The 26661-nt window shown below is 37.6% G+C and overlaps 1 long non-coding RNA gene across 1 annotated transcript in view; it reads right to left on the bottom strand.

Annotated features, from left to right (window-relative positions):
- LOC141279488 (uncharacterized) overlaps window positions 1-26661 on the bottom strand; it is a 186114-nt gene that overhangs the window by 120108 nt on the left and 39345 nt on the right. The window lies entirely within an intron of this gene.

The raw sequence follows: 26661 nt of genomic DNA, 5'->3' as shown, positions 1-26661 counted from the left end.
CAGATAGATTTGAATTGGTATTTGTACATTTATTACTTAGCTCTGACCACAGTAAGGGTCTAGAAGCAATGACACCTCACAAGCAATGAGAACACCCAGAGCCCAGAACTTAGTTTCTAAATACTATTCTCAAATAGAAAGAGTGGGAGTCCTTAGAGAAATGTCTGAATCTGATGCTGACCCAGGGAAACTATAGGATAAGACTCAAGCATCTTATTGTATAAGAAAATAAAGAAAATCTTAAAAAAAAAGGGAGGTTGTTTCAAAGGGACCAATCTTAAAAATCTTCTCATGTCCAAAGCCAGAACAATTTTAAACAAAATAAGTAAGGCAGCATAGTATTATAATTCAAATTATAAAATAAATATCCCTAAATTCACACTGATGTGAATAATGACTGAATAAACAAATAAATAAGAGAAAACAGACATACTCCCTTACAGATGAATTCCAAATAATATACATAACTATTCCCCCTCCAAGAGGTGGAGTTTAATTACTGGCCATTCCCTCCTTTTGTGGGTGAAATAAACTTAATGACTCAAAACCTGGCAAAATTGCCTTAATCAACTTTCAGTAAAAATTAACATCACCAATAATGTCAGATAGATATCGTAACACTTTGATATGATGTGAAGAGAACGTTTCAGTTTTGTGATATTATTTCCAAAATCCCATAATCCCAGACAAATTCTGATAGACATCAGGCAAACCTAGACTGGGGGGCATTTCACAGGATACCTGGACGATACTCTTTAGGATCATCGAAATTATAAAACCAGTAATAACTAAGAAACTGCCACAGAACAGAGGACACTGGGGAGACAAGAAAAGTAAATGCAGTTTGTACTCTGAGTTGGATCCTGGAAGAGAAAGAGGAACTAATAGATAAAATCCAGATAAACTCTGGAGTTTAGTTAATAGTACTATACCAACTCAATTTCTGAATTTTGACAGATGCACCTGGGTAATAAGATGTTAACAGTGGACGAAATTGGCTGAATATTATATTGGAACTCTCTGTACAAATCTCTATAAATCTAAAATTATTCCTAAATAAATCTTGTATTAAAAAACAAAAAATAACATTATTCTACATTACATTTCAAGTGTCTATGAATCAAAATGTATCTTTGAATACAAAGACAAGTCAGAGACTGAGAGAAGACGTTTGCAAATTCTATTACTGGTGAAGAATTAGTATCCAGAATATTAGAAAGATTAAGAAATAGTAAGAAAAGGTGAAAGTACCTACAAATTATAAGGAAACAAGACACAGACTGGGAAAAATTATTTACAACCCATAAAGGACTAATATTCATGTTTTCAGAGAGAGGAAATAAGAAGAAGATAAAAAATAGATAATGGGAAAAGTTAATAAACAGAAGAAGCAACTTGAAAATCTGATACAATATATCATGAAGCTATTTTAAGTAATAATCCAGGTATGTTCGTTTTTAATTTATCACTTCTCAGCTCTAAACCGACCTTCTCTGCCCTGATTAATGATACTGGAACATGATCCTGCAGACTATATTTCTCTTTTGCAAGCTGCCTCAATGTTTGGCTACTGGAGGGACTCTGTGAAGATGGAAGAGGAAGAGAGATTCTTTCTTCCTGTGTCTGACTTTTCTATTTTGCAGCAATCCTACTAAGATTCAGGTTACTGGCACCATTTACTGCAGCTTAGTCCTTGGCATCCCTCTAAGCCAACATTTTTTACCTATCAGCAGTGACTCTTGGCTCTCATTTAAAGGCTCACCCAAGACATCTCCTGCAGTTGACAACATGACATGTTTTGTGCATGTCAATCAGCTTCTTATCCAAGCCATGCTAGTGCTTTCCACTGTTTTCTCAATGAGTTAATGAAAAAAGTAGCCATAGTGGCAGTTAATTACATGGTCATGGAACTTCAATGGTAACATGATGGAGATAAGGCCTTCCATGAGTGCATGGATGGTAGTACTAAAAGAACATTATAGACTGGAAAGGAAAATTCATATCCCAGTGTACATCCAGTGATGATGCCATGGTACTGACAGCATTCCTTCTGATCAAGGAACTCATTTCAATGCAAAGGAAGTGCAGCTATGGGTGGCCTTAGCACATACCCTATCACACGGAAAACCCAGTACAAACTGAAAGATGGAATGACTTAATGAAGACAGAGTTATGGTGCCAGTGAAGGGTCAATATTTTTAAAAAGTGGGATATGACAGGCATCTTACAGGAGGAAGTATATGCTTCATATCAAGAGACTGTTATCCCTCTATCAAAAATACATGAGTCTAAGAGTTAAAGGATGGAAGTGGAAGGGGATTCTCCCCTCATGTTACTTAATAATTCATTCATAGAATTTTTGCTTCCAGTTCTAACAACTTTGAACTCGGCTGGTTTAGAGATCTTGATTACCAGAGGAAGAATGATTTCATCAGGGGACGCAACAATGGTTCCAGTGAACTATAAGATAAAACTGTTACTTGAGCATTCTGGACTCCTTTTACCAATGAACCAATCAGAAACTAGAGGCTACTTTACTTGTGGTGTACCTGATTCCAATTAACAAGAGGAAATTGTGCTGCTGCTGACACTGTGGATGAGGAGGGCTATGTCTACAAGCTAGAGGACTCTCTGGGTGGCTTTTAGTTTTTCCTTCCCAAGTGTCACAGAAAACTACAGCACCCAAAATAAGTAAGACCAGAGATTGAGATTCTTCAGGAATGAAGGGTTGGGTTATCTACCAGGGAAGGAACTCTGACCAGCTGAGTTTTATTTTAAAGCAAAGGACACATGGAAAGTAGAGTAGAAGAAGGCAGTGATAAATATCAAGTACAGCTTTTCACCAGTTATGGAAACCAGAGTAGAAGCTTTACATATTTTCTCCTTGCTTATAATATGCATGTGTTTATTTGAATATACGAATCATTACTGTCTTCTCTCTCTCTCTCTCTCTCTCTCCTTTTTTCCCTGTATTATTTATACAAGTTTGTTGCTGTCTTACTCTACAATTCAGTCTTGAGGTAAGAGAAGATTTAGTGGGTCTGTAACTAAATTTGAAGCACCCATGAATACAATTTTTGGAGTTGTGTCTCCTCATGTTGGGAAAAGGGTGAGATCATCACTTCTGTAAAGAGATGCAACTTGCTGGGTGGAAACAGAGTTGTTTTGTTGTTGAAGAGAAGTCCATGTTCATATGGAATGGAATGTGTTGATGCTGAGTCGTCAAAGGGGTGGACTGTGCCAGTTAAAATTCATTTCCTTTCAGCTTCCAACCCACTCATCTGTGTCACGCTTTGTTATGTTGGAACTGGACTCTGCAAACTACATTACCCTTTGCCAGCTGGATCGATGTTGGGATCTACAAATAGAAGACTCTAGAAGGACACAGCCAAACTGGAAGACGAAGAACAGACTTTTGGTGGGGAGTATGCTATATTTCCATGCGACTTTGAGTGGATAAGTATGCCAAGGTCCCAGTAAGATGACCACAGTGGCAGGCTGATCTTGCAGTTTAGTGTCAAAATCCACTCAGCTAGTTTCTTTGTTACCGCATGGAGAGGTACTCTTGGCTCTCATATCTCAGCAGCTGAAACCCTTCCAGTGGTTTTATCCTCCCAGCACTGGCAGCAGCTCTTGCTCCGATGGCAAAGTGGTGGCCAGTTTCTTTGTCACCACAGCCCTGGGCAGTATGTTCCTGTGGTAACCATATCTTCTCCAGTGGTGGTCTGAATCTCGGTTTTGTTGTTCTCCTGCCTTTGAGTTTCCAGGTTCCTTTCCTATTAACTTTCCTCCACAATCCAAGGGTAAACAGTCACTCCACCCCTTAATTAGTTAACCACATTTTACCTAGAGTATTTTTTTAATACTACTTAACTTACTGGAACCTGGTTGATAATTAGGAAGAGCAATTAAAGACCAATGATATACTGTTTCATACCTAGTTGGCTCTTAAAATTTTAAGACTCTGAAAATATAAGTTGTTGGCAAGAATATGAAGAAAATGGCAACTGTAAGTGAGCACAGAAATTGCTGGTTTCAGTCATAACATGCCTAGCCATGTTTTCTAAAGAAATTCCTGTTCTTATGCATAAGAAAACATATGCAAGAAGCACTGCTTTTAAAAGAATAAGATTAGAAACAACCTAGGAGTTCATCAATACTAGACTGAATAACTAAATTGTAGTAATTTCTTTTAAAGATAATTTACAGCAGTAAAAGTAAATAAACCAACACACTTATGAAGATCAATAAATCTCATGACTATAATACTGAAAGAAAATAAGTATAATATAGAATGATGTACACTTAAAATGTGTAAAACAGTGTTTTAAATATATACATACATATATTTTATGTATACTGTAAACACATATATAGTAAATATATACACATATTTATAATATAGATCCAGAAATGGGAATGAAAATATCTCTGGGGAGAGTAAGAAGAGAATAGCATTGTGGAAGGGAAAAATGGGGAGTTTTTTATAGGAAAATTATTTGTTATGTCTATTAATTTAAAATAAAATCTAAACCATCCCAAAATCTTGTCATTTATCTCTTGCCTAGAAACAAATGAACGTGTCATATTTAAGTAAGCAAATTTAACAATGTGTCTTACTTCCATGTTTTTAGACAGTAAATACTCTCTTTTAAAGATGTCATTTCCCCACTTTATTTCTTTCAACTTTGCTGGGATATCACCTCCTCCCAGAAGCCTTTCAGAATTTCTCTAAGTTTAAGTTAATTGATTCTTCTTCATGGGAGTACCTTTGCTTTAACACTTACTATTCTGTATTTGTTTATCTCCTTGGTAATCTAAACATCAATATACACTTATCTCTGTTTAAATTTTAATTATAATACAATGCCTGGCATAGAGAAATCACTAAGAGGCATAAATGCAGGTTAAGATTATTTGGGGAAATCTGAATCTTACAAACACCTAACTAGGAGCAAGATCTGAGAATTATAAATATTTTACATAAAACAGGGCACAGAAGAAACTGCAAAATAAATTATTTACATTGACTATAAGCATCTTAGTCTTTAAAATCAAAGGATGGAGACCTACATTTATAGAAATTATCAGTTTCTATTTGTCAGAATTAAAGGGAAAGTTAAGAAGTTTATTCATTCATTCAACAAATATGAAATATATATTTCAAAAAAGTCATGTATTTAATGTCTACTGTATGCCTGACATTATACTAGGAACTGTAGATTTCAGGATGAGGAAGATGGACATGGTCTCTTTCTTCAAGAGATGAGAATATCATATATTCTAGTAAGAAAAAGAGCCCCTGACTCCCCACAGATACATAAAACACTTATTATACATAATTATCATATTATCATCAATTATCATATTATTATTATTATTGAGGGGAAGAAAGACCCTGGTTTCTTGGTGTCTATTAAAATACAGATTTACCCTTGAAACAATCTACCTCCTGAATTATTACTGGGTGGATTAAGTGTTCATGATCATCATCACATTTTTTAATTTGGTTTTCTGCAACTTGACACACACACACACCATATTAATTGATAGCCATTACATACTTTCATGACTACAATGTAATCAGAAATGGAAGTAATAGAAGAATCCAAACCAATACTAGGTGAATATCCTGAGAGAGTTCAGCCATTGGTAATTTTCAACGAGAAGTAAAAGAAAGGTAGTAACTATAAAAAGCAGGCAGAAATCGTTTTCTACAGTTTGGTTTCAACTCATAAATTTTCAATAACTCAAAAGCAGAATAATGTTTTCTATTTACTTAGTGTGGTAAGCAGACTTTTAGCCTTCATAATCTCTGCTCCCTGGTATTACTCCTCAGTTTAGGTTATATGGCAAAGGGAACTTACAGATGTAATTAAAAGTTTTTAAGAAGGATATTATCCAAGTGGACCCAATGTAATCATGAGACTTGAAAAGCAGGAATCTTTCCCTGACTGGTAGTAGAAGGAGAAGGCAGAAAGATCTGAAGCACAAAACCTCAACACAATGTTGACTACAAGAGGTAGGAGTCCACATGGGAAGCATGAAAAGGAAGTGAGCTCTGTCCCACAAGCAGTGAGCTTTGAAGAAAAGGACCCAAAGCCCAGATGAAAGCCACAACCACAGATGATAGCTTGACTATAGCCTGGTGGAGCTCTGAGCAGAGAATCAAGCCATGTTGCGCCAGACTTCTGACCTACAGAAACTATGAGATAATAAATTTGTGTTTCTTAAAGCCACAAAGTTCATAGTGATTTGTTAAAGCAGATATAGTACACCCAGATATTTACAACTTATATTGCTTCTTCATTTTGATATTCAAAGTTTTTGTCTGGCATTATTTCCCTTTGGCTGAGTAACAGTCTCTAAAATATTTTTTAGAGCCAGTATTCTGGTTATGCATTCTCTTATTTTAACTCTTTATTTTACCTTCATTCCTGAAAGATATTTTCATTCATGAAGGATATAGAATTCTGGGTTAATTTTTTTTAAGTACTTTAAAAATGATGTTTCACTTGCCTCTTGCCTTCGTGGTTTCAGATGAGTAAACGTTGATAATTCTAATTGTTCCCTAGAAGTAAAATATTATTTTTTTCTGATGTTTTGTTCAAGATTTTTTTTACTTTAGTTTCTATTATTCGGTTATGATATATGTGGACATGAATGAGTTTTCTGCAGTTGCTGAGTTTTTTGAATCTGTAGGTTTGTCTTTTACATTTGACAAGTCTTCAGGCATTACTCTATCATATATAATTCATATATACAACATATTTGAATGAATATATGTAAATTCATTAATTCATAATACATTTTATATATATATATATATATATGTGTGTGTGTGTGTGTGTTTTCTCAGATTTTCTCCTGGAATTTCAATGACATGAAAGTTTGATCTTTGGGTCCACAAGGCTGTTTTTCAGATTGCATAATTCCTACTGGTACATCTTCATGTTCAGTTTCTTTCCTGCCATCTCCATTCTGTTATGACTCACTCAGTGAGGAACTGTTTTATTTTGGTTACTGTATTTTTCATTTCTGAAATTTCCATTTGGGTATTCTTTATATCATCTGAATCTTTGCTAAGACTTTCTGCCTTTTTATTCATTTCAGGTATGTTTGTACTTACTTCTTAGAGCATTTTTTTAAAAGTTAAATGTGTTAGATGATTCTAACATCTGTGTCCTCTTAGTATTGATCCCTGTTAATTGTCTTTTTTGTGATTTGAGTTTCTCCTAGTTCTACAGATGTTAAGTCCTTCTGGACTATATCCTGAACATTTTGAGTATTATATTTTGAAACTCTGGATGTTGTTTCAGTCTTATAGAGAATGTTGATATGTTGTTCGCTTGCTTTAATAGGCTCTCAACTTGATTGAAATTGGGCTATAAGTTGCAGCCAGCCTTCTTTAGGTTGGAGTTTCAAGGTCAGTTACATTTTCAAAGTTTTTATGGTACCATTTGGACATGTTCTGCATGTACACTACTCAGTCACAGTCTGGGACCTGGGAAGTGGTCTATATATAGTTCAGTTTCCAAGTATCTGTCATGCTATTTTAGATTAGCTTACAGGTGATCTCGAAATTCATAAACTATGTGTGGGGTTGCTTTCTTAAACAATTCCTTCTCTGTTGTATCCCAAATACATTCCAGTTCCCTAGGACTCATTTTTCTGTCCTCTGGGCAGAAAACTGTGGCTTTTTTTACTCTCTCTACTGTACACTTCCTGAAAATGCTCCCACATCGAAGGTCAAACAGCAGGATAGAGAGAAATAAAAGCAATGGATGTTTGATCCACCCTCTTGAGATCCCAACTTCTCTGATCAGAGTGGAAAATCCCCGTCCCTCAGAATTTTAGTTGACTGCAGGTCCTTTCTGCTACAACTGTTGCTAGCACCAAGATCCTTGTGTCAGAATTGCCTTAGGACTTGTGTGCATGTGAAAAGAGCAAAAAAAAAAAAATAGGGAGGAATTTTCCCTCTCTCTCTGGGCCCTTTTCTTGAGCCAGAACTAAATTCTTTCTCCTGGAACTGTCTCTGTCCTGCCAATGCTAACTTCCTAATTTTGGGTGGGCATGAGCCCAGGGCTGGGAATACTGGAGAAAAAGTAACGGAAACTCACAGCCAGGTTGGTTATATTACATCCTCAAATAGCTGGTTCACGCATCATGTCACAGTTCTGTTGTGCAGTCACTGGGAGGGACAAGGTGGAGTGTAATAATTCCATTTCATCTAGGGATGAAAATCCTCAGCCCATAATTTTAAAACGTAAAAAAATAATTGATTTATAGTTTTCCAAAATTCCACAGAAAATATATATTTAATGAGAGTGCTTTCCTTGTGATTTATTGCATTGTCTTACTGGTAAAAGTAGTCATCCAGAACTGGCTGGTGGAACTCAGTTCACAGTAAATGTAGCATGATTAACGACAGGGAGTCGAATACTGAGTGAAAGTGAATGAAAAGAAAAACACCTTAAGAGAAGACAGACAAAATGCGGAAAAATCCAAAATATCTTAATAATATTCAGCTTAATATCAATATTGTTGCAATAAGTGAATTATTTATAATTCTGAGTTAAGAGGCAATAAAACTACAAATATTCATCAAGAAATCATTATTACAAAGAGAAATAGGATTTTTAAAATGGGTACAAAAAAAGGAGAGACCTTCAAGATGGCAGAGGAGTAAGACATGGAGATCACCTTCCTCCCCACAAATACGTCAGAAATACATCTACACGTGGACCAACTCCTACAGAACACCTACTGAACGCTGGCAGAAGACCTCAGACCTTCCAAAAGGCAAGAAACTCCCCATGTACCTGGGTAGCGCAAAAGAAAAAAGAAAAAACAGAGACAAAAGAATAGGGACAGGACCTGCACCAGTGGGAGGGAGCTGTGAAGGAGGAAAGGTTTCCACACACTAGGAAGCCCCTTCGCGGGCGGAGACTAAGGGTGGCGGAGGAGGGGAGCTTCGAAGCCGCGGAGGCGAGCGCAGAAACGGGTGCGGAGGTTAAAGCGGAGAGATTCTCGCACGGAGGATCGGTGCCGACTGGCACTCACCAGCCCGAGAGGCTGGTCTGCTCACCCACCAGGGTGGGTGGGGCTGGGAGCTGAGGCTCGGGCTTCGGTCGGAGCGCCGGGAGAGCACTGCGGTTGGCGGCGTGAACACAGCCTGAAGGGGGCTAGTGCGCGACGGCTGGCCGGAGGGAGTCCAGGAAAAAGTCTGGACCTGACTAAGAGGCAAAAGACCATTGTTTTGGGGTGCGTGAGGAGATGGGACTCAGAGCACCACCTAAACGAGCTCCAGAGACAGGCACGCTCCATGGCTCCAGGCTCCATGGCTATCAGCGCGGACCCCAGAGACGGGCATGAGACGCTAAGGCTGCTGCTGCCGCCACCAAGAAGCCTGTGTGCAAGCACAGCTCACTATCCACACTGCCCCTCCCGGGAGCCTGTGCAGCCCACCACTGCCACGGTCCCGGGATCCAGGGACAACTTCCCCGGGAGCGCCTCAGGCTGGTGCAAGGTCACGTCGGCCTCTGCCGCCGCAGGCTCGCCCCACATCCGTACCCCTCCCTCCCCCCGGCCTGAGTGAGCCAGAGCCCCCGAATCAGCTGCTCCTTTAACCCCGTCCTGTCTGAGCGAAGAACAGATGCCCTCAGGCGATCTACACGCAGAGGCGGGGCCAAATCCAAAGCTGAGCCCCAGGAGCTGTGCGAACAAAGAAGAGAAAGGGAAATCTCTCCCAGCAGCCTCAGGAGCAGTGGATTAAATCTCCACACTCAATTTGATGTACCCTGCATCTGTGGAACACCTGAATAGACAACGAATCATCCCAAAACTGAGCCGGTGGACTTGCGGAGCAACTGTAGACTTGAGGTTTGCTTTCTGCCTCTAATATGTTTCTGGTTTTATGTTTATCTTATTTTAGTATTTAGAGTTTATTATCATTGGTAGATTTGATTATTGATTTGGTTGCTCTCTTCCTTTTATATATATATATATATATGTGTGTGTATATAGATGTATTTTTTTTCCTTTTCCTCTTTTTGTGAGTGTGTATGTGTAAGCTTCTTTGTGTGATTTTGTCTGTATAGCTTTGCTTTTACCATTTGTCCTAGGGTTCTGTCTGTCCTTTTTTTTTTTTTGGATAGTTTTTGTTATCACTGGTGGATTTGTTTTTTGGTTTGGTTGCTTTCTTCTTTCTTTCTTCTATTTGTCTTTTTTATTACTTTTTAATTTTTTTATTTTAAATATATTTCAAAAATTTTTTATTTTAATAACATTATTTTATCTTATTTTTCTTTCTTTCTTTCTTTTTTTCTCCCTTTTCTTCTGAGCCGTGTGGCTGACAGGGTCTTGGTGCTCTGGCCGGGTGTCAGGTCTGTGCCTCTGAGGTGGGAGAGCCGAGTTCAGGACACTGGTCCACCAGAGACCTCCCAGTTCCACATAATATCAAAGGGCGAGAGCTCTCCTAGAGATATCCATCTCAACACGAAGACCCAGATCCACTCGCCGACAAACAAGCTACAGTGCTGGACACCCTATGCCAAACAACTAGGAAGACAGGAACACAAGCCCACCCATCAGCAGAGAGGCTGCCTAAAATCATAATAAGCTCACAGACACTCCAATACACCATGGACACGACATGCTCACCAGAAAGACAAGATCCAGCCTCATCCACCAGAACACAGGCACTAGACCCCTCAACCAGGAAGCCTACACAACACATTGAACCAACTTTAGCCACTAGAGGCAGACACAAAAAGCAACGGGAACTATGAACCTGCAGCCTGAGAAAAGAAGACCGCAAACACAGTAAGTGAAGCAAAATGAGAAGACAGAGAAACACACAGCACACAAAGGAGCAAGGTAAAAACCCACCAGACCTAACAAATGAAGAGGAAACAGGCAGAGTACCTGAAAAAGAATTCAGAGTAATTATAGTAAAGATGATCCAAAATCTTGGAAATAGAATGGAGAAGATACAAGAAATGTTTAACAAGGACCTAGAAGAATTAAAGAGCAAACAAACAATGATGAACAACACAATAAATAAAATTAAAAATTCTCTAGAATGAATCAATAGCAGAATAAATGAAGCAGAAGAACAGATAACTGACCTAGAAGGTAAAATAGTGGAAATAACTACCACAGAGCAGAATAAAGAAAAAGGAATGAATAGAATTGAGGACAGTCTCAGAGAGGCCAGGACAACATTAAATGCACCACATTCGAACTATAGGGGTCCAAGAAGAAGAGAAAAAGAAAGGGACTGAGAAAATATTTGAAGAGATTATAGTTGAAAATTTCCCTAATATGGGAAAGGAAATAGTCAGTCAAGTCCAGGAAGCACAGAGAGTCCCATACATGATAAATCCAAGGAGAAACATGCCAAGACACATATTAATCAAACTATCAAAAATTAAGTACAAAGAAAACATATTAAAAGCAACAAGGGAAAAGCAACAAATATCATATGAGGAAATCCCCATAAGGTTAACAGCTAATCTGTCAGCAGAAACTCTACAAGCCAGAAGGGAGTGGCAGGACATATTTAAAATGATGAAAGGGAAAAACCTACAACCAAGATTCCTCTAACCAGCAAGGATCTCATTCAGATTTGATGGAGAAATTTAAAAGTTTACAGACAAACAGAAGCTAAGAGAATTTAGCACCACCAAACCAACTTTACAACAAATGCTAAAGGAACGTCTCTAGACAGGAAACACAAGAAAATGACCTACAATAAAACACCCAAAAGAATTAAGAAAATGGTAATAGGAATATACATATCGATAATTACCTTAAATGTAAATGGATTAAATGCTACAACCAAAAGACACAGATTGGCTGAATGGATACAAAAACAAGACCCATATATATGCTGTCTACAAGAGACCCACTTCAGACCTAGGGACACATACAGACTGAAAGTGAGGGGATGGAAAAAAATATTCCATGCAAATGGAAATCAAAAGAAAGCTGAAGTAGCAATTCTCATATCAGAACAAAATAGACTTTAAAATAAAAACTATTACAAGAGACAAAGAAGGACACTACATAATGATCAAGGGATTGATCCAAGAAGAAGATATAACAATGTAAATATTTATGCACCCAACACAGGAACACCTCAATACATAAGGCAAATGGGAACAGCCATAGGAGGGGAAATCGATAGTAACACAATCACAGTAGGGGACTTTAACAACCTACTTTCACCAATAAACAGATCATCCAAAATGAAAATAAATAAGGAAACACGAGCTTTAAATGCCACATTAGACAAGATGGACTTAAATGATAGTTATAGGACATTCCAACCAAAAAGAATAGAATACACTTTTTTCTCAAGTGCTCATGGAACATCCGCTATGATAGATCATATCTTGGGTCAAAATCAAGCCTTGGTAAATTTAAGAAAATTGTAATTGTATCAAGTGTCTTTTCTGACAACAACGCTATGAGACTAGATATGAATTATAGGAAAAAATCTGTAAAAAATAAAAACACATGGAGGCTAAACAATACACTACTAAATAACCAAGAGATCACTAAAGAAATCAAAGAGGAAATCAAAAAATACCTAGAAACAAATCGCAATGAAAACACGATGACTCAAAACCTATGGAATGCAGCAAAAGCAGTTCTAAAAGGGAAGTTTATAGCAATACAATCCTACCTCAAGAAACATCTCAAATAAACAATGTAACCTCACACCTAAAGCAATTAGAGAAAGAAGAACAAAAACACCCCAAAGTTAGCAGAAGGAAAGAAATCATAAAGATAAGATCAGAAATAAATCAAAAAGAAATGAAGGAAACAATACAAAGAACATCAAAACTAAAAGCTGGTTCTTTGAGAAGATAAACAAATTGATAAACCATTAGCCACACTCATCAAGGAAAACGGAGAAGACTCAAATCAGTAGAATTAGAAATGTAAAAGGAGAAGTAACAACTGACACTGCAGAAATACAAACGATCATGAGAGGTTACTACAAGCAACTATACGCCAATAAAATGGACAGCCTGGAAGAAATGGACAAATTCTTAGAAAAGCACAACTTCCCAAGACTGAACCAGGAAGAAATTGAAAATATAAACAGACCAATCACAAGCACTGAAATTGAGACTGTGATTAAAAATCTACCAACATAAAAAAGCCCAGGACCATTTGCTTCACAGGAGAATTCTATCAAACATTTAGAGAAGAGCTAACAACACCTATTCTTCTCAAACTCTTCCAAAATATAGCAGAGAGAGGAACACTCCCAAACTCATTCTACAAGGCCACCGTTACGCTGAAACCAAAAGCAGACAAAGATGTTACAAAGAAAGAAAACTACAGGCCAATATCACTGATGAACATAGATGCAAAAATCCTCAACAAAATCCTAGCAAACAGAATCCAACAGCACAATAAAATGATCATACACCACGATCAAGTGGGGTTTCTCTCAGGACCGCAAGAATTCTTCAATATACGCAAATCAGTCAAAGTGAAAAACCATATTAACAAATTGAACGAGAGAAACCATATGATCACCTCAAGAGATGCAGAACAAGCTTTTGACAAAATTCAACACCCTTTTATGATTAAAACTCTCCAGAAAGTAGGCATAGAGTGAATCTACCTCAACATAATAAAGGCCATATATGACAAACCCACAGCCAACATCATTCTCAATAGTGAAAAAGTGAAAACATTTCCTCTAACGTCGGAAACAAGACAAGGTTGTCCACTCTCACCACTATTATTCAACATAGTTTTGGAAGTTTTAGCCACAGCAATCAGAGAAGGAAAAGAAATAAAAGGAATCCAAATCGGAAAAGAAGAAATAAAGCTGTCACTGTTTGCAGATGACATGATACTATACACAGAGAATCCTAAAGATGCTACCAGAAAACTAGAGCTAATCTATGAATTTGGTAAAGTAGCAGGATACAAAATTAATGCACAGAAATCTCTTGCATTCCTATACACTAAGGATGAAAAATCTGGAAGAGAAATCAAGGCAACACTCCCATTTACCATTGCAACAAAAAGAATAAAATATCTAGGAATAAACCTACCTAAGGAGACAGAAGACCTGTATGAAGAAAACTATAAGACACTGTTGAAAGAAATTAAATATGATACAAACAGATGGAGAGATAGACCATGTTCTTGGATTGGAAGAATCAACGTTGTGAAAATGACTATACTACCCAAAGCAATCAACAGGTTCAATGTAATCTCTATCAAACTACCAATGGCATTTTTCAGAACTAGAACAAGAAATTTCACAATTTGTATGGAAACACAAAAGAACCCGAATAGCCAAAGCAATCTTGAGAAAGAAAAACGGAGCTGGAGGAATCAGGCTCCCCAATTTAATGGTACACTACAAAGCTACAATAATCAAGACAGTATGGTACTGGCAGAAAAACAGAAATATAGATTAGTGGAACAGGGTAGAAAGCCCAGAGATAAACCCACACATATATGGTCATTATCTTTGATAAAGGAGGCAAGAATATACAATGGAGAAAAGGCAGCCTCTTCAATAAGTGGGGCTTGGAAAACTGGACAGCTACATGTGAAAGAATGAAATTAGAACACTCCCTAACACCATACACAAAAATAAACTCAAAATGGATTAAATGCCTAAATGTAAGGCCAGACACTGTAAAACTCTTAGAGGAAAATATAGGCAGAACACTCTATGACATAAATCACAGCAAGATCATTTCTGACCCACCTACTAGAGAAATGGAAATAAAAACCAAAACAAACAAATGGGACCTAATGAAACTTAAAAGCTTTTGCACAGCAAAGGAAAATATAAACTAGACGAAAAGACAACCCTCAGAATGGCAGAAAATATTTGCAAATGAAGCAACTGACAATGGATTTATCTCCAAAATTTACAAGCAGCTCATGCAGCTCAATATTAAACAAACAACCCAATCCAAAAATGGGCAGAAGATCTAAATAGACATTTCTCTAAAGAAGATATATAGATAGCCAACAAACATATAAAGGAATGCTCAACATCACTAATCATTAGACAAATGTAAATCAAAACTACAATGAAGTTATCACCTCACACCAGTCAGAATGGCCATCATCAAAAAATCTACAAACAATAAATGCTAGAGTGGGTGTGAATAAAAGGAAACCCTCTTGCACTGCTGGTGGGAATGTGAATTGGTACAGCCACTATGGAGAACAGTATGGAGGTTCCTTAAAATGTTAAAAATAGAACTACCATATGACCCAGCAATCCCACTCCTGGGCATATACCCTGACAAAACCATAATTCAAAGAGTCATGTACCACAATGTTCACTGCAGCTCTATTTACAATAGCCAGGACATGGAAGCAACCTACGTGTCCATCGACAGATGAATGGATAAAGAAGTTGTGACACATATATACAATGGAATATTACTCAGCCATGGAAAGAAATGAAATTGAGTTATTTGTAGTGAGGTGGATGGACTTTCTTACAGAGTGAAGTAAGTGAGAAAGAGAAAAACAAATACCATATGCTAACACAAATATATGGAATCTAAAAAAAAAAAAAAGTTTCTGTAAGACCTAGGGGCAGGACAGGAATGAAGACGCAGATGTAGAGAATGGACTTGAGGACACAGGGAGGGGAAGGGGAAGGTGGGACAAAGTGAGAGAAGCAGTCGCATTGCACAGGGAGATTACTTCAGTGCTTGTGACCACCTAGAGGGGTGGGATAGGAGGATGGGAGGGAGATGCAAGAGGGAGGAGATATGGGGATATATGTATATGCATAGCTGATTCACTTTGTCATAAAGCAGAAACTAACACACCACTGTAAAGCAATTATACTCCAATAAAGATGTTAAAAAAATAATGGGTACAAAATTCAATCATTACGTTTTCTTTAAAGCATGTTTATTGACTCTGTCTTCAGAAATCTAATATTCCAGCTCCTTTTTCCAACCTAGGAGTGTGTATCTTTCCATGTCCAGCAGGGAGAGGTTATACACATATCAGTAGTCCAAAAATAAAACGGTATATATAGGATTGATTCTCTACAGTGGATATGAGATAGAGTGGAAACTCTATCTTCTCCTACAATTACTATCATGTGCCTTTCTCTCTTCAATTCCCTTAGTCATCTATTTTACTCCCCTGACTTTCCTCTGTGTCCTGCTAAATATTCCGTTTTATTACTCTTTTCTTTCCTCTGTGGAACATTACTAATGCTCTAAGGAGAAGATTTTCACATAACCTAAGGAACTCTCCACCTTTATTCCCTTTGTATCAATGAACCTTGAAGACACCTTGACTTCTCTCTGACTGATATCTTCTGTGAAAAATTCAAACTTTTCCACTCTTTACACTCAGTGGAGGGAGATAATAATATTTGGTGCTCAGAACACATTCAAAAATGATACAAACATTTGATCCATATTTTTCTCCACTCTCTATTAACTGGGAAAGTTTTCAGAATCCTTGTTATCAGTGCATTTTACAGTTCTGCCTCACAATTCATTACCTTCTGCAACACTGCAGACATTTATTTTCATTGTCGAACAAGAGTTCACCAGCCTGGCATATATGAACCACGACACAATACCATGCTCCCAGAGTTTGGATATACTGTTTTAAATTAGCTGTAACTCCCAAAGTTTTTAAAGACATTTTTTTCTTGTGGAAATTATCACTCAACTTCTAATATCTTAGAGTTTTTTCTCAGATATCTTTGTTTCTGTGACCAAGACTAAAGGAGAAATTTTCCATCTGAAGTTTGTTCATCCATTTCGAGTTTGTATTCTTACAATTATCCATTTCCTGACACTAAAGAGAAATTCATCCTTCAGAGAGATCCCACACATTACTTATAAGGAAAATATGTAACTAATTTCTAAAAATATCTAGATTTCTAAAAATATCCCCCGAATAAATAAGATACTTGGGATTGGGGTGTGGGGCAATATATAGAAAGTATGTTTTTAATATTCAAAGTAATATCCAGACCAAGATGGGTAAGCATACTTTTCCCTATTTCTTCTAAGTTCAGCTAAAAAACTTGGACAACCCTTATAAAACAAATAAAAGTAAATTCTGAATAGTGGAGAGAAAAAGGTACACTGCCCAGGGACTTCAACCCCTGAAGAACACACCAGTGAGTTTGTTGGGTTTCCTTTTTCCCCCTCACGTATCCCAGATTGGGTGCTAGAGACATCAGCAGCCCAGAAATGTCAATGGACCACATGAGAGAGGTCCAAAGAAAGTCTTTTGTTTCTAGACAAAGGATGAGGAGAGAAGGGCAACCTAGAAAGATGAAAACAACAACAACAAACTTTTAGACAATAAAACTCTACCCCAGCAAACACCATGGAAAAAACTGCAGTCCCAGCAACAACCCTGTCATCAAAGGACAAGTAGGGACACTGGGCATATAGTCTTGCCTGGCTATGGTAAGGTGCCCCTCCTCCCTCATCTCTGCTGGAGTGGCATCAGCAAAGACTGAGTGAGGCGCTGAGAATTTCATCCTTCTTCAGCAGTAATGACCCCCCACCCCCTTCCATGGCTTCAGTGTGGGTCATGCAGGGATTCTATACTTTCACCCCATCTAGCAGTAACAAGGCATATCTAGACTCCCTGCTAGAGTCAGAAGAGCTAGATTAGAAGCTGGAACTCTCATCACCATCCAGTGGTAACAAGCCATGCTCTGCCACCATGTTGTTAGTAGAGGCTACACAGGGAACAAGAACAAGGTTCTGTCCTTCTGCCACCCAGGTGGGATTAGCAGAAGACTCTCAGAGAATCTGAAATCCCATCTCTGCTCAGTGGTGACAAGGCATCCACCATCCACCTTGGGATGCCAAGGGAGACCAAGTGGAAAACCAGGCTCTTAGCAAAATGCTTGTGATGGGAGTTCATTCTGGTTTAATGTTTATTCAATAATAAAATTGTTTTCTTTCTCTTCTACCCTTGTGGAGAGGTGTTCTGGATTGCGGGGAGATTTTGTTTTACATTATAGCTCTGCAACAGTCTGTAGAAGAAATATACTTTCCCAAGTTTCTACCGACAACTGATTTCACTAGAGAAAAAAGGAAAAAAGAGAGACATATCTCCTGTGCCCTAAGTATCACATAGCTTTTATGCACCTAAATGCAGTAATTGTCCTCTATTAACCAAGTATGTAGCAGGAATAAAGGACAGGAGTGCTTTGGGGATGTCCATTATTATGGAAAATATATCATTCATGGAAATAAATTTCTTGTTTGTTCAGAAGATTCTAGTTAAGTGGCCAGATAGAAGTACAGTAAATATTTGTAGAGAAAAAGAATGAATGAATTATTGATGATTCTATTTTATTTTTCTATTTTATTTCCTATATCTTTACCCTACACATGGACTCTCGTCTCATATATTTAACCTTGCAATAATTTGTTGACTGCTCATCAGTCTTCACTCAGGTCTCAACTTTTCACTCTTCCTGCATTTAATCCTTCTACAGTAACAATCTTGCAGGTCATTGTATTTCCAGCACATGCCCATATTACTCTACTGCCTCCAACTAAACATAACTGGTGCGGAAATAAAGACCACCCAAATGAAAACAGGCAACAGCTATTTATTCAGAGTTCCTGTAGCAACAGAGTCAACCACCATCATCACTTGGGTTTAACAGAGACACAAAGGCAGGCAGAAGAGTGGGAAAGATTTATAGCAGAAAAGAAGGAAGACTTCAGGTATGCCTTAATTGGAAGTTGTTGGCACTAGGAATGCTGGGAGTAGGCTAACTAGAAGCAGGGCATCCTATGTGATTGGCTAGGGGAGCACATTGGCCTTCCTTGGTTGGCCCTAAGGGACACACATGATGCTCCAAAGGTTGTGGTTTGGCTTCTGGAGATGGTTGCTGTAAATTATGGGTCAGAATTCTATCACAAGAGTCTAGCCATTATCTATTTGTATATTCCATCTCTGGCCATGCCTGAGCCCATTATTCCTTTCCAGAATTAATTCAATCAATATCCTCTGTGGTTAGATCGGTGTTTCCATTAACCTGCAACCATCCCAGGTCCAAATGTTACTTTGTTTTAGCTATTCCCTTTTTCCATAATGCTTTCCACCATCCTCCATGATTATCCAACTTCTATCTAATTCTTAGAGAGCGTCTCAAGAAGCATTAACGTCCTAAGAATCTCCCCTTCACCTATCATTCATTAAATACAAAACTCCCTCTTCTCTAAGCTCCTACAGTTCTGATTACTTATTCAACTCTCATTGCACCACATGGCACAAAATCTTGCCTCGTTAGACATTTCTTTTTTTTTTCTGGTCTATTTGAGGGCAGGATTCAAGTCTGAAACTTCCTGTTTTTGTGACATCATAGAAAGAAAGAGTTTCAATCAAGAAGATCACATTTGGAATCATAGCTCTGTTCCTCATTATTTCTGCAAACTTAGACATTGAACCTCATTTTCCTAATGTATAAAAGTGGGAAATACAAATGAAATCTGGCTAGGTGGTGAGAATTTAAAAAGAAAACACATCTTAATGTTTCTGTCAACAAAGAATCATTTTTACTTTCCTTTCGTATTCACCTCATTATGTAATGTTAAAATAATACTTGTAGCAATCAGACTAAGTGCGAACTTCATTACCTCAGATTTCATACTTGGGTTCCTGGACATCTGAGATAATAATTGGCATTTTCTTTGGCTTTCTCAACTAAGTAAATATCTGATACAGATCAAATCTAGAGAAAATTTTACTTTGTTGAAGAAATTGTTCTTTAATTGTTATAACTAATTACAGTTTGAAACAACTTTGGTTTTTATAACCACTGATGCAAATGCAACGGTCTTTTTAAAATTTCTTGAAAGAAAGGAGGTTAAGAGAAATCCAAGTGATTTATTTCTAGGAAAAACACTGCATTCCATTAAGAACACTTTTTAAGTGTTCTTCAAAATTCCAGTTGTAGACTTACTGTGAGAATGAATTTACCTCCAAAGAAAATCTAATTTTAAATATAATAGAAATAGAGAACCTAGCCTCAATAAGACAACATATAAGAAAACTGTCATTTACTGAAGCTATGACAAGATTCCTGCATTCTTTTTATATCAGTTCTAACTTTACAATGTAGGGTTCTTAAGTTTTAGTGTCAGTGAGAAATACCACTTTGAAAGCTTGAAAACTGGCTTCCTTTTCTCAAATGAAGAAGACTCGACGTTTTTACATATTTTGACATAGCTTATCTGATTTGCATTCCCAACCACTCAGTGGTTGCATCTAAACATAAAACAACAATATTCTCTATGAAACAGTGACAAAGCTTACTGTCACAAAAACAGCACGTTGCTTATAAGCAGTCTAAACTACTAGAAAAAAATACTCTCCTGATCTTTTTGGAGTAAAAACAGGGTAAAAACTACTTTTTTTTTGTTTCTGCGTTTTAACTGCACGTGTTGGGTAGGTACAAAACATATTTTATTATTTTCAGAGAACTATAATATCATTAATTTTATTAACATTATTAATTTCTCTTCCAGGTTATCACACAATATTCTGTCTTTCTCCAACTTAAAAAAAATCTGAACATTAAACATATATTAATATACATCAGAGTAAGTGATAGTAACATATTGTTTCTTGGGATAAGAAAACTTTTGAAATGCTTCTAAAACTCTAAATGAAAGAGAAAACTTGTTATAGTACTTGGCACAGATGGTATTATTTATAGTACATACCCAACTAAATCTAAATATGGAATCTTGTAAACATTTTAGCTAGATTTATTTTTCAGATTTGGTAAGTTAATAAGGAGAAAAGACAAGTACATGATGATTCTTATTTTCTATAGTATATGCCCACTTCTCTATTTCCTTTATAACCACAGTATGCATATAGTTATCTTTTTATCTGATAAGCAAACAGGGATTTACACAACAATAACCACTGTAAAAAATTAATAAACTTTTGAAATTCCCAAACTTAATTTCCTTAAAACTGAATTGGATTACAATAACTCAACAATTTCCAGAATTGAGTGGAATATTTATTTCAGTTGGTATCTTGAAGCTTTCCAATATTTTCAGGGGTTTAACATTGCCTCTCTGAAAAACAAGATTTTAAGATTAACTGAAGCAAAAGATTAAAGAGAGATAAAATGGCTTCCAAAAACTCGGGCTCTTCTTCCTTTGCTTCTTTGCCTCAGGCTCTACCTCCTTCTTCCTTCCCTTCTATGCCTCCTACACCTCCACTATACCCTCAACTCCTCCCATACTAATTCTCTCACCAAACTTCCCCTCTTCCCTGAAACTCTCTCCACTCCCTTTTCCTCTGAACTTGTCAGAACTTGTCCCTTTAAAATTAAGACTTCTGAGGATCCAGAAGCTGAACGCTTAATTTCTTACACTCATGGACTGAAGCTCAACTGTGAGCCATAGTCAAAGATTTTCCCAAAGTAAGTGAAGATCCTCACAGATTTTCCGAGGAATTTAAAACAGACATTCAACCTGACCAACCTGGTTTCTCTGACTTATATCAGCTAGTTCTAAGGCTTATTGGTGAAGGGCAGGCCCAGCACTGCATAAAACTGCTTATTGGAAAAGTTCTGAAAGGTCTCTAGAATTACAAACAGGAGACCAGCCCCCCTAGCTTCTTACATGATCAGACTCAGGGAATTGCTAGGCAAAGTCATCAAGCAATTCCTAGAGCTTTTCCAAAGCCTGCTGATTGGAATAAAATTTAGCCTTGCACACAAAAATCTGATGAACATGTTCATGAATATCACAATCAACTTCAGATTGTTTTTAAAGAAAATTCTGCTCTTTCTTCAGATGCTGATTCTACCTGAGTAGCTTTTAACTCTATATTTGTTAATAGGCTGAACTAGGACCTTTCCCTTACTAGTAAGAAGGATCAAAATGGAATGAAAAACGATGTCCACTTTAGGTTTAGTTAATCTGGCAAAGCAACTCTCTCACAGTCTAGATGAGTCACTTCAAAGGAACACCACCACAATTCCTAATCTTCAATTCCAGTAAATGAAGGCTCCTAAATGAAACAAAAACCCTCCTAGTTTTTGGAAAAGAGAGCACTTGAGGCTCTTTCAGCCCTCTAACCAGCCTTTTCAATGTCCTCCCAGTTCTCAGTGATGGGGTTCTAAGAAAGTACAGGGGGTCTTCCAAATCCTCCCTCTTAATCAGCTTGGAGAAACATCTCTCCAGGTGAGGGGTGAATCTCTTCCAATCCTAACCGACACAAGAGCCACACTCTTGTTGCTCAACAACACTACTATAAAACAGCCCCTGTCTTGGAGTACTAAAATAGTTCAAACAGTGGGAATCTCTAATGAACTTCAAGAGGTTCCTATCTCTCATCCTATTCCCTTTATTCTAGGCCCTTTGAGAGATACACATCCTTTTCTCCTTAGTCCCTCTGCCAGTGCCCATTTATTGGGCTGAGACTTCAAGTATGATGCCAAAATTCATTCCTCCCCAAAAGGGAAAATAATTCTAGAATTTGACAGTAGTCATCAAAGTAACCCATCTTTACATTAAATGACCCTTTGGCATCTTTGATTCGTTCCATCTCTGATGGTACTAGAACAAAATCTGGAAACACTGATTATTTGTCCATATTGAATCAGCCACCATTTTCCTTATGGGCAGAGCTCTGGTTTGGACCAAATGACAACCCAGTTTTCCTGGAGACTCTAACATTTCCACTCCTCACCACTGTACATGCATTAAACCACTGGTCTACTGGCAAACGGATAGCTTTCATGAATCACTGTTGGTAACAAAACATTAACAAGGCTGCAGAAGAAGTGCCTACACCTCACTTGTCCTGCTTGTCCCAAGTACAATCCAGAGAAGCTATTTTGCTCCCAGGCATTTTAAACTACCTAATGGACCATTCAAGGTCTGGCTCAGATTTCACACAACTGTGGATTTCACACAACTTCCTTCATCTAATGAATATAAATACGTTTTAGTCATGGTTTTCACACTGGACTAAAGCCTTCCCTCGCAGCCAGGCTACTGTCTTTACCGTGGCTCAAGTCTTTTTGGAAAATGTTATCCCTGCCTGGGGAAATCCTCTCAAACTTCACAGTGATTGAGGAACCCATTTTACTGGCCAGGTGCTTCTACAGGCAAAATTTGAAGATGCCCTCCAAAATACCTTGGCAAAAAGCATTGCCCTTGGTCCCACCCCTCTAGGAGCTCATAAGCTCTCACTCCTTGAGATAGTCACAGGATACACAATGCACTTGGCTTCTGCTTTTCATCCACAACTGATAAAAGGAGAGATAATCCGATATTGCAAAGGCCTAATTGCTTTTATTAAAAATGACCATGTTTCAATAGAGCAATCTTTTCCCAGTATACCCCTGGGTGATGAAGACCTTAAGCATCACACCTTGCAACCTGGAGATTTTGTCTATTGAAGAAGACACCTCAAGATGAACTCTCTTCAACCGTGCTGGAAAGGCTCTTACCAGGTACTGCTAACCAACCCTCATGCTGCCAAACTCCAAGGAATAGACTCTTGGATTCACGGCACACGCCTCAAGAAAGCCCTGAACCCTGGCTGGACCTACACATCATCTGAAAGTAAAGATTTCCCAGAATTAAAGCAGGTAACAGCTTTCCCAAGATAGCTGGACCAGGCCCGTTGGCAGTTTGTTGCCAAACCTTTGATGATGACATAACACTTCAGATGATCTCCAGTGTTTATGATCTTAATAACATATGGACTTTAGATAAAAAGTGCCTGAGAATTTGCCCTCCCACCCCTCCTTCTTACTTGAATGTGACCTTAATAGGTTTCTAGTCTGTGCACTTTCCCTCTGAAGTGAAACATTACACCCAGGAAAGGTCTTTCCTAACATTGAGGGATGAAAAAAAAAAAAACAAAACACCGAAACTAGAAAGCTTGACTCTTGATTAGCAATGCTTTCAGGGAAAGATCTTGGCAAAAGGGGAAAATTGTAAAAAAGTAAAAAATAGAAACCTCAATTTAATCGAGTTGAGAGACCAGAAGGGGGAGTGCTTGTGCTCAGAGCAGAGCCCAACAGCAAGAAGAAGGACTATTCTTCCTTCTTAGCAAGGGGTCAGCCAATGAAAAGCCAGGGACTCTTTGTTTACTACAGCCCTCCAACTTCCTTTTCCTCTCTCTAAAAGCATTCTCCCCTTGCCATGTGAGGACTTGCACCTGGTTCATCATGGTTGCAGACCCCAAACTGCAATTTTCTGCTGATCCTGAATAAACCCATCTTTGCTAGAGAAACATCTGGCAGTCTACTTGTTCCAGATCAATACCATCAACATCATGCGTGATGAAAAACAGGTGCATCATTCCGAAAGATCATTTATATCATTGTCAGAGAGGGATAAATTTCCCCTTCTACCTCTCTTGAATTATTGCAGCTAGACTAATAATAGAATTGACACAGGATAAATTAACAGGAGAAAAAGAAACACATTTTAATCATGCGTAGGTCTCATAGAAATGGCCAAAGCAGAAAGCTTCTATACTTTTTAGGCAAAGAAATAATACATTGGTGAGGAATTGACAAAACAAAAGAAACTTAGGTTTTTGGTGTCAAATCAGCGAACAATCTAAACAGAGTTTGGGTTTGGGATAGTAAATTAAAGAAGTAGTAAGGTTTGTTTATACAAGCTTATTCCAAGTTCCATATCTTTGATGATAAGGGTGTTCTTCTAACTCCAGATGCAGGGAGAATACTTTCCGTGTGATAGATTTATTTTCTGCTTTCAGGGAGACAGGAAGGAGGGTCAGAGTGTCCCTCTTGTGTTGGCCATTTCTTAAGTAACTTTAATTCAAAATATGCCATTGAGGCACATCTGGAGCAGCCTACTCTGGACTGCAACATCATGTTATTATTAGGTCCAGAATAACGTTCCCCCAAAGATGTTCACCTCCTAATCCCTGGAACCTGTGAATATGCACCTTAAATTTAAAATAACTTTGCAGATATGATTAAATTAATCATCTTGAGATAAAGGGAGTATCGTGGATTATACAAATGGGCCCAATATAATTATAAGCACTCTTATAGGAGAAAGGCAGAAGGTCAGAGAGGACAGAAGATGCTATTCTGTTGGCTTTGAAGATGGAAGAAGAGGTCACAAGCCAAAGAATATGTGTGGCCTCTAGAAGCTGAAAAAGACAAAGAAATGGATTCTCTCATGAAGCCTCTAGAAGGAAAGCAGCCCTGCCAGCACCTTGATTTTTGGCATTTGACCTCTAAAACTATAAGATAAAAATATGTGTTTTAAGTTTGTGGTAATTTGGTATAGTCATAAAATGAAACTAATAGAGTTAATTTAAAATTTTGTGATTTGATTATTGTTATTGTTTTGTTTCTATAATTTATGAATAGAAAATTATTTTGGAATGCATGTGTAAACAGCTCCTAAAAGCTAACAGACAACAGATTTTACCAAGCTGTATTTTAACTTAAACTTTACACCAGGTTCTCCCGTGTTTCACTAACCTCCAGCCCTAGTATACCTTTCAAGTCTTTTGATCACACAATGCCTTGCCTAACATCTTGATTCTTTTTTTTTTTATTTTTTATTTTTATTTTTTACATCTTGATTCTTTTCTTAAATTAAGGAAGTAGTTACAGATCTTTTCCCCAGCTTCCCCTTCAGTAATCCTGTGAGCAAACTATGTGAACAAGATAGTATCTAGAGGAAGATCATGAGTCAGCAAGTCTGCACACAGTGAAAGATGATGAAGAATCTGACCCCCACCTTAATGTTTAACCGAGATTATTTCCCCTTTTCCCCTTTAAAAACTTTTGTGGCCAAGCAGACTCTTTGGAGTTGGTTCTTAGACATTAGTCTGCCTTCTCCCCAGGTTGCTGGCCTCCTGAATGAAGACCAACACCTGTCTCTCAAGTATCAGCTTTCAAGTGGTGAGTAGCTGAGCCTGAGTTCAGTAACACAGGTCTTTTCCAAATGTATGCTTTTAAAAGACTAAATATTGAAAAATCTCCTTTGGCAAATATGAGCAAATAATTGGCTATTTATTCACTTACTCATTGGTAAACTAAGGAATTAAAATGTTTTTTAATATCTTTACTTTTTTCTTTTAACTCAGAATTTATATTAACAATTTTCACTTTTTTTTTTTTTTTTTTTTGGCCTCGCGGGGTGTCTTGAAGGATCTTAGTTCCCCAACCAGGGATTGAACCTGGGCCATGGCAATGAAAGCTCTGAGTCCTAACCAATGGACCACCAGGGAACTCCCAATATTAACAATTATTTTTAAATGCCATGAAATGAATGCCCAACAGTATAGGTTCATAGGCAAGAGTATGTTGTGCTCTGGAATATAGGCCCAGATTAAGCCTTTACCTAAATACTAGAGTGACACATGCAGCAACAATATCCTTTAATCCCTAATATCTCCATTCATATTAACGTAAGGAGAACCATCCCCAGGATGAATTAAGGATCACATTAATACATATAAAGTGTTTTAAAAGGTTCTTGCCATATAGTAAGAGCTCAATAAGCTACAAGGACAATAATGCTGATGAAGAGGTAAAAACCAGACAAAAGGCCCTAAATGGAGTTGCTTACTAAACTCCATGTCACCAAACCAAGATTTAACTTAATTACAGTTTCA

This window comes from Tursiops truncatus, chromosome 9 (genome assembly GCF_011762595.2).
Source record: "Tursiops truncatus isolate mTurTru1 chromosome 9, mTurTru1.mat.Y, whole genome shotgun sequence".
In the NCBI taxonomy this organism is placed as follows: domain Eukaryota; kingdom Metazoa; phylum Chordata; class Mammalia; order Artiodactyla; family Delphinidae; genus Tursiops; species Tursiops truncatus.
The sequence above is the reverse complement of the archived record's forward strand: the minus strand, read 5'-3'. Positions and strand labels throughout refer to the sequence as shown.